This window comes from Anabrus simplex, chromosome 1, assembly GCF_040414725.1.
Source record: "Anabrus simplex isolate iqAnaSimp1 chromosome 1, ASM4041472v1, whole genome shotgun sequence".
Lineage (NCBI taxonomy): Eukaryota > Metazoa > Arthropoda > Insecta > Orthoptera > Tettigoniidae > Anabrus > Anabrus simplex.
This window is the reverse complement of record NC_090265.1, coordinates 1,101,666,299-1,101,683,285: the sequence shown is the minus strand read 5'-3', so window position 1 is coordinate 1,101,683,285 and position 16,987 is coordinate 1,101,666,299. Positions and strand designations below refer to the sequence as shown.

Genomic DNA, 16,987 nt, shown 5'->3' with positions numbered 1-16,987 from the left:
CCTTCCTATAAATGAATATTTGCCCCAGTTTGTCCTCTTGAATTCCAACTTTATCTTCATATTGTGATCTTTCCTACTTTTATAAACGCCATTCAAACTTATTCGTCTACTAATGTCATTCCACGCCAACTCTCCGCTGACAGCTCGGAACATACCACTTAGTCGAGCAGCTATTCTTCTTTCTCTCAATTCTTCCCAACCCAAACATTGCAACATTTTTGTAACGCTACTCTTTTGTCGGAAATCACCCAGAACTAATCGAGCTGCTTTTCTTTGGATTTTTTCCAGTTCTTGAATCAGGTAATCCTGGTGAGGGTCCCATACACTGGAACCATACTCTAGTTGGGGTCTTACCAGAGACTTATATGCCCTCTCCTTTACATCCTTACTACAACCCCTAAACACCCTCATAACCATGTGCAGAGATCTGTACCCTTTATTTACAATCCCATTTATGTGATTACCCCAATGAAGATCTTTCCTTATATTAACACCTAGATACTTCCTCGTTAAAGGCTTAGAAGTCTCCGATCTATCCCTTTTAGTTCAGGAATGATTATTGTAATGCTTTTCGGCAAAACAATCCAGATTGTGTGCATTTCTATTCACCAGCAGATAAAATACTTACAATGGTTGATGACGATTTCATCGAGTACGTTAAAATAATTCGGTTGGAATCAAAACGTGAAAAACTGAAGTGCCTGACTAATGAGACCGCAGATGCTGTCTCGCTAACTGTGAAATTTATGGTGGAATGTGTGTATTATCTGTAACAAGAACGGTTATTTTATGTTCTGAATAGATGATTTTCTGGAGACGCAATAGAAGCTCTATTTAGTTCAACAAAATTGGGTGGTGTATTTAATGGCATGACGAACGCAGCCATTATGTGTCGTAAAACGCATCCTAAAATCTGATTATGAACAAAGAGTCAGCGAAATACTGATGGAAATTTTTTTGCGTCCAATGCTGGTAAATAAATTCTGAAATGTTTATGTACTATGCAGCAGTGGGATGATCTTAATATATTTACTGTAACTGTTAAGATTTTATATATTTTACGTTTCTATATCTTAAGCGAAGCTCAAATGTGAAATGTAAGTTTCTGTATGTGCATTATTTTTTTCAGTTTAGTAACATGTTAAGGATTATTTTTCATTTTATATTGGCTTTACCGACGAACTCTCATTGAACCAACATGTGCTCTGGGTGCGGTAAGTGCTGCCATCTGCAATGTCGTTGTAAACGCATTTCTCGCGGCACAGAGCAGGCAGTATATAGATATTGAGATGGCGGTGACGCTACTATTCTCTTAGATAGAAGTATAAGAAGAAGAGAAAGTTATTGCGCATGTGTTTGTTTTGTTTGTGATGGTGTTTGTTTACTGTGTTTAAAACACGCGTTGACATTGACATTGCGCTCAGTTGATCTGGATATTTTTGGGTGAATAAAGTTAGTACATTTTAATATTGAAAATCGGCACGTACAGCACTAAACGGATGTGCACTGCATTGACTCTTTCAAATAAAAATGTCTGGTGATTAAAATTGTGTCTCAACTTTTGGACGTTTCTTGTACACGATTTTTCTTCCCTCTTGTTGTGATTGTACCTGCAGGTATAACTCGAGATCTTTTGCGACGTTGAGCACTTCATTTTCAAGTGTCTGTACATGCCGAGTGTACATGCATGGTTATTTGCATGTTGGAAAATAAGTAATGGAGTACGTGCGGTTATGGAGCTAATTAAATGCCAATTAACTATTTTTCATGGACGTTAATTTATCAGTTTAGTCAGGCAGGACGCTAAAATCAAAATTTGAATATCTTATTTGATGGCATATTTCTACGTACGGAAGTGCTCCTTCTAATAGAGAGATATTAGTAAGTGTGTGGTTTGGTCCTAGTTCCATGTTTCACCTGTGTTACATTCGTTTGGCAAATTTATTACTGTGACGTTCTTTGCTGATAAATATTTTGCTTTTTGAGAGAAGTATTGAATGAATGTTGTGTTGTGTATTTAACGTTTTACCCTGAACTTTTGTTCATACAAGCTTTTCACTTTCTTAATGCTTGTTTGATATATGCTGTATTTAATATCACTAAAATGTCTTATAATAGGGTGTTGGCCAGGTAAATGACGAATTTGAGAGTTCTCTTCTCATGTTGTCAACTTGTTCTATCATCTTATCCTGTAACTATCAGTGAATATGTTGCTTGTATTGAATCTTATAGGTTTATTTTATTTGATGAATATAGGAGGAGACAATCCCCTCGCCACTGCCATTAGAAATGCCTTAGCATTCAACCACATAATAGTAGTGGGACAACTTCAGCGGCAATTAAACGACAACTGGCGTGTTACAGGGAGACCCACTTAGCCCTATTCTCTTTAACATTGTAATTGCAGACGTAACTAATGTCGCAAAACACGCAAGTGTATCGACGACCCTATATGCAGGTGATATAGTCATAGGGTCCACCAACAAGGACGAATTACAGATCTTCGTAGACAGGCTAGCGGCATGGTCAGAGGAAAACCAACAAGACGGTGACAATGATCTTTAGAAAAGGAGGTAAAAGTGCATCCGTGAATAAATTAACTCTACATTCAGAAGAAATCAAGATAGTAAATAGCTTTAAATATTTGAGTATCACCCTACAAACCCCAGGAAATTCTTTCAGAAATCACATCAGAGACAGAACCTCCACAGCCATGAAAAAACATTTATGATGTAAGCAATCCTACAAATCCATCACCGTCTTCTCTAAGATAATGCTTTAATATTATTTTTGAGAATCTTTAAACCTAGCGGAAGGTCTAAGTTCTAAGGTGAAATGGGAAACCACAGAAAACCATCCTCAGGGCTGCCAACAGTGCAATTTCAACCCACCTTCTCCCGAATGTAAACTCACAGCTATTTTTCATCACAACCTACTTCCCTGTAGATATTTCATTTTTTCCTTCATGGATTAAAATCTGGTCTACTTTATGGTTTCCCCCCTTACCTGCTTAGTAACATCATCTTATCAATTTTCCCTCTTTCTGGAAGCTTGTGGAACATGTCAGTTTAGGCTTGCTGACTAGTGAGTATCAAGAACTGATGGTGTTAATAACAACTAGAGGACACATGCTGCTCTACAGCATTCATTATGAATATATGAAATAACGCGTCTTGATATGAAATTGCTCCATACTGGATACTTTCTTAAATGTTTATTATTATTCCCTGTTAATCTTGTGTCAGGCGAATTTTTGTAGATTTCTTTATTGTGACATTGACATATTTTACAAACTGCTTTATTTCACATGCAAGTTTGTCCTTGTTGAAGCCCATGTTGTCTGGGAAGTAGCTGGTCCTTTCAAAGAATTAATACAAAACGAGTGATGATTTTATATATTTATGCACCACGCTATAGATATGATTGTTGAAGAGGCGTACTAGAGAAATGAGGAGTGAGGTAATCCACCTAATCAATACAATATAAAATTAGTAGCCTACTTCAAATTATTTTATCATGGTACTAGTTTTGGCCTATTAATATTAGGCCATTATCAGCCATAAGGTCGTGAAGAAAGAAAGAAAAAAAGCCTTGTGAACCCAAGAACTGTGGATTCAATACTAATCTCAGTCATTTTGGACATTTTCTTTTTCAACGACTCCCATCCCATTGAAGGCTGAACTGGGACATAAATGGTATCTAGAGCGTCAGTTCATCTCAGAGCAAATCCAAAATTTGACACTAATATTTTTCGATGATTTTTAGATGTCACTCCTTCCCAAGCCCCACGAGGTGCTGGGGGTGTCTTACCCCCACAGTATTTTTCTCCAGATAGTAAGTCATATGTGTACCAAGTTTGGTAGAAATTCCAGGTTTTCCTATAGACGCGCATCATTTTTAATCATTTAGCTTTGCCGATATCTTTACGTAAAGATATTACTCCTTAACTCTGTGAAACCTGCTAGGTACAGAATGTATTGCAGGCTAGGACAAGCCTTTGCCAGTAATTTTTTTGCTATTGGCTTTATGTCGCACTGAGACAGATAGATCTTACAGTGGCGATGGTTCAGGAAAGGGCTAGGAGTGGGAAGGAAGCGGCCGTGGCCTTAATTAAGGTACAGCCCCAGTATTTGCCTGGTGTGAAAATGGGAAACCACGGAAAACCATCTTCAGGGCTGCCGACAGTGGGGTTCGAACCCACTATCTCCCGAATACTGGCCACACTTAAGCGACTGCAGCTATCGAGCTCGGTCACCAGTAATTATAGGAGTGGTCATTTAGTGATTTAATTTTAGGATTACTCAAAGGTGACTGAAATTAGAGACTTATCAATGGCTGATGATTCATCAGCTGGAAATTCCGGTCCAGTATAATGGCCAGGCGGATTGGACAAAGCTGTTTTTAGTAAAGTTTTTTATGACTTACTTGATGTAATTCCTGTTGTTCATCGTGGAACATAGGGCATCAACAAAGCATCTACATCTGGTCCTGTTGACAACCAGCCTCTTTACCTCACTCCAGGTCTTGCCTTCTTCCATAGCTTCCATGTGAACAGATTTTCACCACATTTGCTTGGGTCTCCCTCTCTTCCTTTTACCCTGCGGGTTCTAGTCCAGCGCCTCTATCTCAATTGATTCATTCCCCTTCCTCAGTGTATGCCCGATCCATCTCCATTTCCACTGCTTTATCTGTATGGCCATCTCATTCTCTCCTGTCCTAGCCCAGAGTTCATCTCCATTTCTGCTGCTTTAACTGTATGGCCATCTCATTCTCTCCTGTCCTACTCCAGAGTTCATCTCCATTTCCGCTGCTTTATCTGTATGGCCATCTCATTCTCTCCTGTCCTACTCCAGAGTTCATCTCCATTTCCGCTTCTTTATCTGTACGGCCATACTGTGGCCATCCTACTCCAGAGTTCATCATTGGAGATTGTTTCCGGCCAGTAGATGTTAAGAATCTTTCGAAAACAGTGGTTAACAAAGGTCTGCAACTTGGATGTAATTACTCCAGTCACTTTCCAAGTCTCAGACCCATATAACAGAACAGACTTGATATTACTTTGGAAGGTGCGGAGTTTGGTCCTGATAGTCTCTTGTTCTTCCACACCGGATAGAGCCGAACAAGGACGCCATTTGCTTTTTGAATGCTCTGCGAGACATCTTGTGCAGCTCCCACATATTTGGCAACTACACTGCCCAAGTAAGTGAAGCTGTCCACATCCTCTCAATAGATTCACCATTGAAGACAAATGGGTCTGATTTGTTGGTGTTAATCCTTAGAGCCTTGGTCTTCTTTGAGTTGATCATTAGCCCCACCTTTTCCCCTTCCTCTACCAAATCTTCGAGCTTTGCTTGCATTTCCCCATGTACCTCAGACAGGAGACACAAATCGTCAGCAAATTCCAGATCTTCAAGCCTACTGACTAATCTCCATTGGATACCACGTTTCGAGTCACGTTCCACATTCCTGCATCAATCACAACCAAGAACATAGATGGCGACAGCATACACCCTTGACGAACTCTTGAACTACAGACATAGGCTCAGATATACGGCCCCCATGAATGGCTCTACATGTGGAATCACAGTAAGTTTCCTGAATGAGATTGACAGTTTGTGCTGGCACTCCGTAACGCTTCACTTCCTTCCACATGGCTTCCCTATTGATCAATCAAAAGCGTTCTCAAAGTCAACGAACACTGCATAGAGGCGAGATGATCATTCGGCATACTGCTCCAGAATTATCCTCAAGATGTTTATTTGGTTAATGCATGAGCGATTCGGACGAAAGCCTGCCTGTTCTTGTTGGAGCCTTTAAGTTGACACTCATTAATTCTGTTCAGCAAAATCCTGGTGAATACTTTGCTAGGGATTGAGAGAAGCGTAATGCCCCTCCAGTTGTTACAATTAGACATACCCCCCTTCACCAACAACCCACATTTCCAGTCTGCCGGCATTTCTCCAGTAACCCATAACTTCTTGAATAGAGGCTGCAATATAATGGCAGTGGTGTCCATATCAATCTTCATGACTTCTGGTGGAATGTTGTCAACTCCTGCTGCCTTACCAATATGCAACTCTCTCAATGCCTTCTTGATTTCTTCTGCTGTTGGAATGCAGGTTTTAAACCTTGGGTCAGACTGAATCTCTTCTGCTTCTTCCTGTACATCTAACTGATCTATGGAGTGGTTTAGAACTGCAGAAAAATGTTCCTGCCATTGTTTCAGTTGATCCTCAGGGTTAGTTAAGAGGGTTCCATCTTTGTTCCTGACTGGACAGTTTTTCTGCATCTGCTTCCTTGCCAGAATTCAGGTGATGATATAGAGGTCTTTGAGATTTCCCTTGTTGGCTGCCTTTTCTGCCTGTTAAGACAGGTCATCTGTCCAGGTCCTTTGATCCCTCCTCACACTTCTCTTTACTTCCCTATCCTTTGCAGCATATTTTGATTGCAGTTCTGCCTTTCTTGCTCTTATCTTACACAAGTTCATCGCCTCCTTTATATCTCTCCTAATGATTTCCCATGTCTGTTTGGTCATCGAGCCCTTTCCTCCTATCCTTAAAACCCAGGATATTTTCACTTACTTCCGTAAAGGCAGCTTTAATCTTCACCCACTTTTTCTCAACAGTTTCAACCTCCACCTCAGTGAGTGCTTGAAATTGATTCTTTAGTTCTATCCTGAATACGTCCTTCACCTTGCTATCATCCTTTAGCTTTTTGAAATCATACCACTTATCTGTTCTGTCCTCCTTCTCTGTGCCTGGATCTTCATTCTGAAGGTAGCCACAACAAGATGATGATCACTACCGATGCCTGCACCTCTCTTATTCCTCACTTCCAACAGTGAACGCCTCCACCTTCATCCAATAGCCACATGATCAATCTGATTCTCTGTCCTATGTTCCAGTGATATCCAGGTCACTTTTCGGCAATCTTTATGTGAAAATACCTTACCACCAATAACCAGATCATGGCTGGCACAGAAGTCCACAAGGAGCTGTCCATTCTCATTTCATTCTCCTAGGCCATGCCTTCCCATGATGTGCTTAAGTCCTTCATTATCCTGGCCCACTTTTGCATTCAGATCTTCTCCAACTATAATAATATCCTTCCTGTTCTGTTTCTTAATTGTGCTATTTAGATGCATATAAAAATGCCTCCTTTGTCTTGTTCCTTTGCTGTCTCAGTGGGTGCATAGCACACTATCATCAGAACATTTCTGATACTGGTATTGAAACGTGCCACAGTTTTCCTTGCCAACACTGGATATCACTCCATAAGGCTCCTCTTAGCCTCCTTGTCCATCAATATTCCCACACCTTCACAACTCACTCCATCGCCCTTACCGGGCGAGTTGGCCGTGCGCGTAGAGGCGCACGGCTGTGAGCTTGCATCCGGGAGATAGTAGGTTCGAATCCCACTATCGGCAGCCCTGAAAATGGTTTTCCGTGGTTTCCCATTTTCACACCAGGCAAATGCTGGGGCTGTACCTTAATTAAGGCCACGGCCGCTTCCTTCCAACTCCTAGGCCTTTCCTATCCCATCGTCGCCATAAGACCTATCTGTGTCGGTGCGACGTAAAGCCCATAGCAAAAAAAACCATCGCCCTCAGGTCTTCCAGAATATATAAATGTAGCTGCATCATGGGTGGTCAATTCCCCAAACTCGTTCCATCTCACCTCACTTAATCCTAAGATGTTCAGGCCATAACTCTTCATACATGCTACTGCCTGTCGTAGTCTTCCAGTTTTCCGCAGAGTTTTCACATTCCAAAATCCAATTTTTGTTACCTTTTTCAAGCCAAAAGTCATCATCTTTGAATCAGTTTGGTTTCTCTTTGTTGATGTTTCTGTAATGGTTTAATTTACAGTAAGGTTGTGCGAGTTGTTGGCCCACGGCACCCGTGCCTGGTGGTAGGGCTGCCACCTGAAGCCTCCAGGAATGCTGTTTTCTGTTGGGGTTGTCTACCTTAGTTTTTGAAGATCCCTCTTCACCACAAGGCAGTTGTTTCCCTCTTCATTTAACCCCAAGAGGGAGGGTTGTCTCCTCTGCCAACTTTGCTGTACCAAAGGTCTCCTTCTGCGCCTCAGCTGCCATTAAGGACTTCACCAGAACCTCGTTGGCCGTTACTTTTCAGGGTTCCTGTAAGACCTTCACAGCTACCATTGTGGTCCTGGTGCACACAAAAGTCCCCACTGTACTTCGCCCTTACAGGCTGTCCCCTACTTCATACCGTTGCCCGTCCCCCACAACGCAGACGAGGGGTTGGACTTAGAGTATGGGGGACAAACTTTTTAATACATGGATATAAATTATTACTCATATACTACTAACCTCCCAATGGTATAACCACATTGATGAAGGCAAAATACATTTTGCTGAGTGTTTTGGAAGCTTGCATGTTCAAATGATCCTTAGAGTTACGCCGGTGGGAGCATATGCTCCTGGTAGGGCCACCCAAGCTGGACAGGTCTAAGGTGATGATCCAAACTAAGAGTGATACTCTTGTCCTCCAGTTACAAAAATCAAAAGAGCAGAAGCTGGACAGATTAACAGCTGATGGCATGGCATGTATCCTGGACAACGAATGGACACAGTTCTACAACAAAATTGAAAACTCGTCTTTGAATTGGTACCTGGAATGTTCAAACTCTATATAACTTAGCCCAGGATCCCTTAAGAAGTTATAACGAGAGTATCATCGCCATCCAAGAAATGTGATGGATAGGGAGTGGTGTGTTGGAAAAGAAAGAGGTTACTCTGTTCTACAGGGTGGGTGAGAAGTCCCAACTTCATAACTGGTTAGTATCAAATGTTATTTAGGTTATGTTACTTATGCAGGTTGGTAGCTATATTATTTCTTATTAATTGTTGAAATCAAGTGTTGGAATGTATATTGTCGCAGTCAAGTGTTAGTGCGAAGCTATGGCAGATGTGAGCGGTAAGAGTTATACTATTGAGAAGCGGTTAGTGGCAAGTGTGTGGATGCACGAACGACAACACACGGGGCAGACAATGAGACAGATTATGGGAGCATTCCAGGAAAGGTTTACTAAGGCTCCACCGCGAAAAGCAACACTTATCGATTGGAACAGACGTGCTTTTACCTCGGGCAGTGTTAAAGACGGGCTGTGGAGTGGAAGAAAGAAGATATGAGAAGAAACGTGCTTCGAGTGGACAATCTCCTATGAAGTCAATGCGTAAATGTGCTTTGGACTTCGTTATACCGAGAACAACAATGCAAGATTACATTAAAATAGACCTTAAGTTCAGACCTTTTTGAACGACGTTCGTAAATGAGTTATCGGATAGAGACCAGAATGAGTGTGTTCTAGAATGCCATGCTTTATTAGCTACAAACGAACAACTGCGCAATGCTGTTGAGGATGCATTTTGCACTATAACACTGGACATGCTCAGAAATATGTCAAGAACATGGAGACACATAGAACTGTGTTTGCAGCATGATGGGGAACATACAGATATATTGGACACTTCATACGTAAATAACATAACCTAAATGACATTTGATACTAAACAGTTACAGGGGTACGGGGACTTCCCGCCCACCCCGTATAGTTGTGATGGTAGCAAACATGAGTTTGGTACAGGCTTTCTTGTTCATAAAGATCTGAAACACTTTGTGATTAACTTCATGCCTATAAAGCCAAGGCTGTTAGTAATTAGAATGAAGGGAAGATTCTTTTATTAGAGTATAATTGATCATGTACTGATAGACCAGATGCATAAATTAAACTTGATGGATGTACAAACTCTTCATGGACTTAATGTGGATTCAAGTAATATTTTAGTGATGGCTAAGATAAGAGCGAGGATAATAAAATGCCCAAAAAGAAAGACAAGTTAGGAGAGAAAGGTATAATATTGCAGCCTTGAAATAAACAGAAACTTTCAAACTGTACTGCCATAAAGTCTCTCAGACCCTAGAACAAGAACAAGGAACAATAAAAAATAATAATAAAAAAAAGAGCTCGACAGCTGCAATCGCTTAAGTGCGGCAAGTATCCAGTATTCGGGAGATAGTAGGTTCGAACCCCACTGTCGGCAGTCCTGAAAATGGTTTTCCGTGGTTTCCCCATTTTCACACCAGGCAAATGCTGGGGCTGTACCTTAATTAAGGCCACGGTCGCTTCCTTCCCACTCCCAGCCCTTTCCCGTCCCATCGTCGCCATAAGACCAATCTGTGTCGGTGCGACGTAAAGCAAAAAAGAACAATAAAAGATGGTAAGAACATAGAAGAGAGATGGTTAATTATAAAAACAGCTATACACAAATCAGCTAAGGATATACTGGGGATGGAAGACAATTTAAAAGACCTACATAGTTTGATGAAGAGTGTAGGAGAGTTACTGAAGAGAAGAACATTGCATACCAAAAGACATTACAGATGAACTGTACAGTAAAAGAAGTTTGCTGGAGGATTACTGAGAGAAAAGGAGGATTTAAAAGATGATACATCACCGAAAGAAAAGGGAATGGACTAAGCTTGAAGTGGAATGTATGGAACAGTATAAAAAGCAGAATGAAACCATGAAAATTGAACAGTGCTCAAAGACAATTTACTCCAATAACTAGCCTGGTTAGAGATGAAGAAGGAAACATAATAAGCGAGAGAAAATAGATACTGGAAAGATGGTGAAGGCACTTTAATGATTTACAGAAGCGAGAGCTAGAACAAACAGATGATGCTTCCCATGGGTGGGAACAAGGATTGGACCATGGAAAGTCACTGGATAGCCCAGTGATAGAGGATGTTAGAGAAGCATTAAGGAAACTGAAGAATAATAAGGCCCTTGGCGCTGATAGCATCCCAGCAGAATAGTGTGGTGGAGCAACATTAGAGCAGTCCTTGTTTCATCTTATTCATATGGGAACAGGAGAGGATACCAGACAAGTGGAATGACGGAATAATATGTCCCATAGATAAAGGAAAAAAAAAGGCAACCAAATGTAGTGCAGAAACTACCATGGAATCACGCTTTTGAATCTGGGTACAAGGCGCTATCTAATATAATTTTTGATCAGTTACTTCCACAGGCAGATAGAGAGATTGGAGCATATCAAAGTGGATTCCGATGAGAAAAGTCTACGATAGATCAGATATTCAACTTGCGCCAAATCTTGGAGAAGCCTGTCGAATACAAAATTGGAACCCATCACCTCTTTATTGACTTCAAGGCTGCATATGATAGGATCAATAGAGACCAGTTGTACCGTGCTCTACAGGAGATGGGGATACATGGAAAGCTGTTGAGAATAGTAAAAATGATGATGTCTGATGTACTGTAAGAAGCTGCATCCGAGTTATAGGAAATTATTCAGACCCTCTGGAAATAGGAAAATGGGCTACGTCAAGGAGATGCGTTGACATGCTTATTATTTAACATAGCCCTTGAGAAGGTGATATCAGCGATGCAGGCCTACACACCAGTGACACCATTGTCTACAAGTCTGTGCAGATCTTGGCATATACAGATGACTTTCACATTGTAGCATGAACGATACCAGCACTGAAAGAAGCCTTCACAGCCTTAAACCAAGCAAGCACGAAGATGGGCCTAATGATAAATAAAGACAAAACAAAATACATGGCCTGTGGGAAAGCCTATCAACCCAATATGTCGACGACTTTCAGTGTGGATGGATATACATTTGAATTAGTAGATAGTTTCAAGTATCTTGGTACCACAGAAACTTGCTTTAATTATGTCTCAACTGAAATATTAGCTGGCCCCGTGGTGTAGGGGTAGCATTTCTACCTCTTACCCGGAGGCCCTGACTTCGATTCCCGGCCAGGTCAGGGATTTTTTACCTGGATCTGAGGGCTGGTTCAAGGTCCACTCAGCGTACGTGATTACAATTGAGGAGATATCTGATGGTGAGATAGCGGCGCCAGTCAAGGAAGCCACGAGTAACGGCTGAGAAGACTCGTCATGCTGATTACACGACATCTCGTAATCTGCAGGCCTTCGGGCTGAGCAGCGGTCGCTTGGTAGGCCATGGCCCGTTGGGGCTCTTGCCCCATGGGGTTTGGTTTGGTTTGGTTTCAACTGAAATTAAGATCATGCTGGTCTCAGCAAATAAGGCATACTTTGCCTTAAGCAACTTATTCCAGTCAAGACTCCTCAGTCGACCAACAAAACTTACTATTTATAAAACCCTTGTTAGACCAATCCTCACTTACGCCTCAGAAACATGGCCTCTGATGGAAAGCGACGCAATGATGCTTGATGGATTTGAAAGGAAAGTTCTGAGGAGGATAATTGGTTCTGTGTATGATGAAGAACGATGGAGAAGGATAAGATGGGGAGGTAATATGGCAAGAATAGAGAAGTCTGAGGTGACAAAGAAGATTTTCTTTGGAATCCTAGGAGGACAAAGAGGACAAGGTAGATGTCGAACAAGATGGTTGGACGGAGTGGAAGATCTATGGGAGCTGGGATGCAGAAATTGGAGGATGGCAGAATGTGACTGTGATGGATGGAAGAAGCTCGTTGGAAAGGCCGAAGTTCACTCTGGACTGTAGCATCACAGAAGGAGAAGAAGAACATATTACTAAAATATTTCGACATATTTTTTTAACCCCATGCATGGTCCTGTGGTGGTTAGTAGTGTGATGAGTTGTGTAGGTGTATATAATAATACAATCCTTTACGTTTCCATGACAGTAAATTAGGTTGGCAGTATTTGTGACAGATAAGTGAAGGGCAGTAGGAAGGCCAAAATATGTAATGAGAAGAAGTAGCGGAACAAAAACTCTACTCTGACAGAAAGAAATGGCAAGCGCTTGTATGGTCACCACGCCCGGGAAACTGGAGCTGGAAAATGTTGATGGTGAATGTTTTTGTAGTAAACGTGAAATACTTTCGACTCACCACTCAGTTACATAGACAGCGGGTGTGTATGCACCCTTTAGAATTCCTGTCACGCACGTGGCCAGCAGTGGACCAGCAGGTGGCTTTTAAGTACTGGCGAGCGTTTTGGCCAATTAGAATGCTACATTTTTCTTTAGTAATTTAAAAATATACAGCAAGAAATGTTTATGCTTTTAAAGACACTGCAAATCTACAGACCAACCACTTTTGTCAAAATGCTTTACGATGTCAGTTGGTAGCCTAGTGTTTTAAATATATAGATAATTATTAGGGAGCGGATTTTTATGTAATTACATATTTTTTTGCATAAGTTTTAACGCAAGTTACGAAGTTCATTATTCCTATTGTGCATCCCCAAGTGTAAAAACTGAATCTTATTTCACATAAAAACACATATTTTCACATTTTTTAAATGTAAATACATATTTTAAGAAAATCTATAATAAGCACATAAATCGGCAATATTTGTTGATCAATAAAATTTAAAATGCTTCTGTGTTATAAAACAATGCTCATATTTTCATTTTACGATTACGGTATTGTTTTTAACAGTGTATTTAACATAATGTATCTGAATGTTTTGGCTATTTATGGATTTCCCTCCATAAGTTCTAAAACTTGCTGGTCACTGGCTACGTCGTTACATTTAGACAGCGATTTGATTTGCTGCACAAGATGTTTCCTTGCATGATGTCATTCCAACTCTTTATGAGTCAGCCCTCTCGGGTTTTGTTTATAGAATATCAGCGAAAGGCAATCACGGAGAGATAATGTGACGTAATTCCGTTACGACATGGAAGACTCGGAAGAATATTGCCCCACCATTAGGTAGTGGAATTTCATCACTCCTAAGAGTAAGGTTAGCTGTTCGAGTCCATATATCATTCCCGTGGTCGTGTGATTTTGTATGGATTTCTAAGAAATATTTCCTTCAGTGTCCGCTGCTATTCTTTTTATTGAAACAGTGATTCACCATAAATGCGTATGTCGTAACCTGCAAAATAATGCCAAAAGAGAAGTCGAGTACAAGGTCGCGTCTTTAACAATATGTAATGGAATTTAAAAGCATTTTCACTACCGATGGAAAAGTATTATTTTGCCAACCGTGTGGTAAAACAGTACGTGCAGATCAACGTTCTCAAGTAATCCAGCATTTGTCTGGAAATAAGCATACTGCGGCTGCTTCGCGAGTGCGTTCGCGACAATTACTAATAGCTGAATCAGCTACTTCAAATGCAGGCCCATTTAAATATTCCCAGTGTTATTTAGATGTGTGCAGAGCATTTGTTTGCGCCGACATTCCTCTTAGTAAAATAAATAATCCGGGACTGAGAAATTTCCTTACAAAGTACATTAATTTTGAGCCTCCAGACGAATCCACATTAAGGAAAAACTATCTCCCAAAATGTTACGAAGAAACTTTACAGAGAATTCGGGCAGTATGTGATAGCGAAAAACTGTGGGTGAGCATTGACGAAACCACTGATTTAAGTGGCAGAAAAGTAGGAAATGTTGTAGTTGGTGTGTTGAAGAATGACAAAACTGCTTGCGAACATTCTTATTTGCTAGCGTGTAAAGAAATGCTTGCTGCAAACCATGTCACTGTAGCTAGGTTATTCAATGAAGCCATGCACTTACTTTGGCCAAAAGGTATAAAATACGACCATGTATTGCTTTTCCTTACTGACAGTGCAGCTTACATGAAAAAGGCAGCCGAAGGCCTTTCTGTGAGCTTTTCGAAAATGATACACGTAACTTGCGTTGTTCATGCTCTACACAGGTTATGTGAAACTGTGCGGGCTCAGTATCCTCAAGTGGATAAATTAGTGTCCAATGGCAAAAAAGTCTTCATAAAAGCACCCTCAAGAATCGATCACTTTAAAGAGAAAAACCCGGATCTTGCGCTTCCTCCTCTGCCTATTGTTACGCGGTGGGGTACCTGGCTTAGCGATGTGATATAATACGCAGACAATTTCGAAAGTTTTGCATCCGTTGTGAACGTGCTAGATAAAAACGACGCGTCGTCAATTGAGATTCTTCAAGAGATACTAAAAGACAGCTCTGAAAAATGATTTGGCTTTTATATCTGCCAATCTAAGCTTCTTGTGTAAAACTATAAACATACTTGAAAAATCCACTAACCTGTTGTCCGAAACAGTGAAGGAAGTGTGCGCTGTTGAAAATAAATTAGATTCACTTCCGGCTTTGCAGGTACAAGGACTGTTAAAGGTCAAATATCAAAATTTGGTCAGGAAAAACGGAGGATTTCAAACAATGTGCCAAACCTCTAATGTATTAGAGGGTGCTCATGTTGGCGAAATTGATGGCGTTAATGTTGGCGACATTCCTCTCTTTAACTATGCTCGTCTGACTTCCTGTGATGTGGAGCGATCGATTTCGCAGTATGAGGCATTCTTTAGAGATAATCGGCATGCATTTGTGATGGACAATTTGGAGATGACCTTTGTTGTTCACTGCAATTCTGAGACTACTTCTAGCAACTAATATTCCAGCGTGTGATGGGTGAGTACGAACTGGTACTATTTTTTCAAAGATGGTAGGTTGCTTTTGCCATATTTAAACAAAACAGTACCTTTAAAAAAAATAACCATTCATAATATCTACTCTGGCATATCAAAAATTAATATACCATACAGCACGTTTCCATACATAGACATCATTTTGCCTTAAGGAGCACGTTTGGTAGCACCATATTCTAATACAAAACATTATACTTATTTACTTCTTGAGCGTGAGTAGTTATGTGATACAGTATTTAAAGGAAAATAATTTCAATTTTTATCACATATTTTAAAATTTTTCAGCACATAAAAAATAAATATTTTTCACATTTTTAGCACGTAAAAATCCACTCCCTAATAATTATCGTATGGCTTCAGCTACTCCGTGCAAGCATTTTAATTTTGACGCTATCTGGCTGCTTGCTCGTCAATTTCAATGTTCTGTTTTATTCTAGGGCTACTAGATGGCAGAGTTTTAATGAATTTCGTCACGTGAACAGCAGATGTCACATCTTTTACATGCAGACATTGTATGAGATGGCCTGTCGATTGGACTTTTTCTACCCTTCAGGAATGGATGATTTTTAATTAAACGAACTGGCTCATCACCATCGCTATGACTCCAGTTTGTATAAAATTTCCAGCTTCAGATGTAATGTACCATGCTTCTTTTTGGAGACATGATATTGTTCTGTAAGGGAAACCACAATTGACATATTGTTAGCGTCCAGTTAATACCTCTAGCACATCTGTTGATAGCGATTCATAAGAGCATAGAACCGAATATGTTCTTTAGGTTGGATTACTGAAAGTGTGGACTATTGAGGACCAAATTAGCAAGAGTTTATTGTATATGTGTAAAAATTTGAACACACATAATGATTCCCTTCTAGTGTTTGTTTGAAACAAGAATTACATTCAGTAATTATCTTCTTCTTCTTCTTCTTCTTGTAAATGCAAGGTCTTGTCGCTGCAACCATGTGTGATGATCCGAGGTGATGCTCAAATACATCAGCCTTGTGTCGGTAGATTTGTTGGCACGTAAAAGAACTCCTGCGGGACAAAATTCCTGCACCTCGGTGTCTCCGGAAACCATAAAAAATTTAGTTAGTGGGACGTAAAAACAGTAACATTAATTAATTAGGTGACTTGAATTAAGGTGATCAAAAATACCCAGTCCTCGAGATATAGGAATTAATACCGATATGAATGGTCCGTTATTGGACATTATAAATTTTCCAGCTAACTCATTCCTAGTTGCCAGCGTTTCACCCCAGTGTGATAAGTTGGGCTCATCAGTTGGTAAATAGCACAACTACCAAGGCGCATGGCTAGTGCATACTGTGGAGGCCACTGTGTAGGCTACTTGGAGCCACCGGCAGTGCCAGTGCACTATGAGAGACTTTGTCTCATTACCAAAAATTGATGCTTGCCTGGCCATCAGATGATACAGATGTTGATTCCCATAGGGAACCTGAAATATTTGTCCTGAATGAGTAGATTTATAATACCAACAATATAAATGGTCCGTTGTCCGGCTTCATGGCTAAATGGTTAGTGTGCTGGCCTTTG

At 40.5% G+C, this 16,987-nt stretch overlaps 1 protein-coding gene across 5 annotated transcripts in view; it reads left to right on the top strand.

Moving 5' to 3' along the window:
• The first annotated feature begins 1,376 nt into the window (after positions 1–1,376).
• LOC136858058 (band 7 protein AGAP004871) overlaps positions 1,377–16,987 on the top strand; it is a 493,935-nt gene continuing 478,324 nt past the window's right edge. For 2 of the 5 annotated variants that reach the window (XM_067137306.2, XM_067137302.2), the window contains exon 1: positions 1,377–1,452. The gene's annotated coding sequence lies outside the window, so the exon portion shown is untranslated. Of the gene's footprint in view, positions 1,453–16,016; positions 16,041–16,987 lie in introns of those variants that run through there. The other 3 variants (XM_067137307.2, XM_067137304.2, XM_068225407.1) reach the window with 3 other exon arrangements.